Source organism: Artibeus jamaicensis, unplaced genomic scaffold (assembly GCF_021234435.1).
Source record: "Artibeus jamaicensis isolate MK-2021 breed Jamaican fruit bat unplaced genomic scaffold, CSHL_Jam_final contig_64, whole genome shotgun sequence".
Taxonomy (NCBI): Eukaryota; Metazoa; Chordata; class Mammalia; order Chiroptera; family Phyllostomidae; genus Artibeus; species Artibeus jamaicensis.
In genome coordinates this window covers 16,392,549-16,397,007 of record NW_026521911.1, presented here as the reverse complement: position 1 = coordinate 16,397,007, position 4,459 = coordinate 16,392,549, and positions in this window count along the sequence as shown.

Below are 4,459 nucleotides of genomic sequence, written 5' to 3'. Positions count from 1 at the left end.
GGTAAGTTTACGGAAGAGTTGCAAAAAAAATGTACAAGAGTCCTCTATATCCAAATCTTCCTCTTAAGTTAAAATCTTACATAATCACAGAACATTAACAAAACCTAAGAGGTTAGTGTTGGTATAATACTAGTAACTAAAAAAGAACATTAATTTTGACCATCTGGCTTTAGAGGAACACTATTCAAGGGTAGTTAGTTCTTGACTTATCCTAGTTTTGGTCATAATTTAAGCCAGGAATTTATAAACTGTTAAAAATATAAATTGAAATCAGTCTGTCAGTCACAAATGTTTATAGGTAAAGAATGCTGCTTGTTCTGACCATATATTAGCAAAGAACTATAGTAATCTATTTTATTAGAACTTGTATTATATGCCATAGATTTTAATTTTATTATGCATATTTTTGTTGTTTTTTCTTTAGATAATTCTTCAACTGTCTAAGGTTAAAGAGAACCTTAAAAAGTTCTTGCAAATATTTTAAGTGACTCTGGATTATTACTCTGCCACCTCTTGCTTCTTTTAAACAAAATCAGTCATTCTCTTCATGAAAGTGTTTTTCATGCATACACAATAAAATTTTTAAAAGCTCATCAATGAGGTCTGGTATCAGTTTTAGGGCATTTGGGTATATAATCTAACTTTTTTTTATTAACAGCTAGGTATTTTCAAGTTACCTCTTAGAACATCAACAGGGCTTTTTTTTTTTTTTTTTTTGCTTCATTACAAATTATTTTGCTCTAGCACTCACACTTGGTACTTGTATTGATTTTTTTTGCTTATATCATAATTCCTTGTCCTCAGTTTTAAAATGTAAGCTAAGTCCATCTTGTATTCGGGTTTTGTTATTTAGTGTTTACTTTATTTAATTATTGGTTTGTTGGGTAGCTGGGAAGTTGGTTTTTAACCTGATTGGTTTGTACTGTTCAGGTATCTTACAAGTTCAACTCCTCTGGAATTGTGGCATGGATTGCCTCGTTGTGTAAGGGTAGGTACCTGGGGCTTTGTATGTGTGGCACGGTCCCTAACATACTGGGCTTGTAAAGTTTCCCTCTGTGTACTCATTGTTTGCTGTTAAGTTTTTATATAGTTCTTGGTTGTGAAGAATTTCTGCAAGAACAGCATGTTTTTTATTGATGACTTTAGTTTTCCAGGTTACTAGGCCACCTTTAATGTCTGCTCAAATGAAATAAAACATACAGCCTTAAACATTTTTATGGTGCTTAAAGATTGTATCAAAATAATTTAACTTGACATTAATTGTTGACTGTGATAATTTCTAGATGATAGGACTATTATCTTTTCAAAGACTGGTAATTTATGTAAAAGTACTGGTTAAACGTGGAATAGGTATACCTTTCCCCACTCCTCCTCCAAAAATGATGCTAGGTAGGTATATTAATGCTTTTTAAAACACTCATTCCTTCATAACACTTATTTCAGTTTGCAGTTTCATACTTTACATTTTGTTTACTCTGTGATTAATTTGTCAATGTGTCTTACACACTGCATATAACTTTTATGTTTCTGGTCATTTTAGTCTCATTTTCTAATATAGTACTTGCCATATTGGTTGTTTTTTGTAAATATCAAGAAATGCAGGACTTGTTATGGGCCAGTTACTATTCTAAGGACTTCAGTGAATATGAACTTGATCCGTGTGAGGTAGGTTGTATTATTCACATAACAGGAGAGGAAACTGATTTATGTGGCACAGGTTAGTAAGTAACTGGACCTGAGTCAAAACAGGTGGGTTGTGGAGGAGAGAATTAAGACTTGGGCATCTGGGCTTTGTGCTCTGTGCTCCTCTGTTCTGTGCTGCTGATGTCCGTCAGTTGAATTAAGTTCCATAAAAATTGGTACATGACATGAAAAACACTGGTCACCAGGAACACATTTTTTAGTTTCTCATTTTTTTTAGAAGATAAATCTGTAAAATAAAGTATGAAGTCCTTTTGCCTGGATTGTTTTAGTTATAATAGCTGGATTAAAAATTCATCATTTTTTATTTGACAACTCTTAGAGTCTCTATCTAAACATTCTCGAAGTAAGTTTCAGAATCATCAGTTTAAAAAAAGTTCCCATTGCTAATTTTTTTAATTGAGACTTTTTTTTTCTCTTAGAGAAAGAGATTGAACTCATAACCTTAGGCATGTGCTCCGACCAGGAATTGAACCTGCAGGCTTTCCGTTTTCAGGACAACACGCCAACCAAGTGAGCCACGCTGGCGGACCCTGCTGCCGTTTTTGATAGCGATGTGTATTTTGTATATAACTCATAGATAGGAATTCGTATCTGCATGTTAGATAAAATGTGTAATGAAGTAGCATTAAACTTTTTGTTCTTGTCATTAATAGGAGTTAATTTAGAGTGTCTGCAACATAAGAGATACTTGCATAGGAAAAATGAGAGACTGTAAGCATAGGGGCAGGTGGCAAAGGATCATTTGAATTTTTTGCTTTTATCTTCCGGGCCGGGTCAGTGATTATCAAAATAATCATTTCTGGATCAGCAGTATCAGTATCTCAGAATTTGTTAGAAATGCTCATTTTTTCCCCAATATGAGATCTATTGAATCAGAACCTGGGAGAGGGGGCCAAAAATGGGCAGAGTATTTTGTTTTATTGTGACATACAATAAAGTTTGAAAAACATTAGCAGAATGAAAGTCTAATTATAATTAGGCTTGCATTTTTTTACTTTTATCAACTTAATCTCCTTTAAATTAACTCTGTGTTTTAGAACAGTTTTTGAATTTAAAGAAAAACTATAAAGATAGAGCAGTGTCCATATACTTCATACTTAATTTCCCTTACTATTAACATCTTAACATTAGTATGATACATTTGTTAGAATTAATGAACAAATATTGGTATACTATTAACTAAAGTCCATACTTCATTCAGATTTTCTTAGTTTTTACCTGGTGTCTTTTTTCTGCTCTAGGGTACCATATTGCATTTGGTTATGTTGAGCTCTTCTTGGTTTTCAGTTTCTTAGCCTTTCTTCAAAACCAAAACAGTTTTGAAGAATGTCACGTGTTTTGTGGACTGTCCTTGAAATGGGATTTGTCTGTTGTTTTCTTATGATTAAACTTAGGTGTTTTAATAAAGCAAACTAAAATGTTACTCTGATTGGTAGTATCAAGGATACATACTGTCAACTTATTTTGATTACTTGGCTAATAAGGTAGTATTTACCAGTTTTATAGCTGTAGTTACTTTGTCCTCCTCTTTCCATCCTTCCATAGAAGGAAGTCACTATGTGCAGCTCACACTAAAAAGGAGTGGGACCTTGGCTGCTGTGGCTCAGTTGATTGGAATGTCATCCCATAGACTGAAAGGTTGTGGGTTTGATCTCCAGTCGGCACATGCGTAGGCTGCAGGTTTGATTCCTCTGATTGGGGTGCGTACAAGAGGCAACTGATCAATGTCTGTGTGTATATGTGTCTCTTTAAAAAAGGTGGCGAGGCAATGAAAAAACCTCAGGTGAGTTAAAAGAAAGAATGGGAAGTTACAGTTCACCTCTTGAGAGCAGGGTATTATTTAAAATGTCTGTGCTTGGGAGATTTCACTTCCCCATTTTTTTAATCATTTATATCAATATGGGCTATATTTTACTTTTTAAGTCATAATTCAGTATTACTTTATTTTGCCTCAAATTGTTTCTGTTTTGTCTACTGTGGCCTTTCATTCGGTTCCTGTGTTCCTTTGCCATACCCATTTTGTTGGGAGGGGTGTGTTTTTTGGGGGGAGGGGAGTGTTACTTTTTTTTTTTTTTTCAAAAGGCTGAAGTTAGCCCCTTCTTCAAGGATCCCTGGTCTGTTTTATTGGAAATGGTATTAGAAACGAGTATCCAGATGTCAGGTGTACCCATTGTTACTGAGGCGTCTTTGCTTCTGCAGCGCTCAGTTGACCAAACACACAGACCTCTGCCTCTAAGAAAGTTTTCAACAAGGAATACAATGGGCCATTAAAAAACTATGCTAAAAATAAAACTGTGAAGAGTTTGGTAGCTTATTTGGTAGGTATCATGGGTGGATTTCTAGAGGAATAGATACAAGAGTCCTGAAAAAAGAATGGGTAGGAGTATACCGGATAGGGGAGAGGTCCATGGAGAAAAAGACTAGGGTGTCAGGAGGCCTGGAGCTGAGAAATGCCCTGTGGAGAAAAGTGTTAGTTTGCTCAGCCCCCCAAGCATTCTTTCTCTTGCCCTTAAGCAAACATCTGAATTTTGATTTCAGGCTACTGTGGACCATCCACTGTGGGAGCGGGCATGGCCATTGCACGTCCACCAGGGAGTGGGCCATGGAGAAGTATAGAGGTTTAATACTCTTCCACCTTAGTTCTCTAGCAAATGGGCAACAGCTAGTAATCACTGTACTGGTCACCATTCTCCCCCTGTTCCATCTCACTTGGTACATCCCTATGGTGGTGAAAGGGACTTTTGCAAGGAGGAAA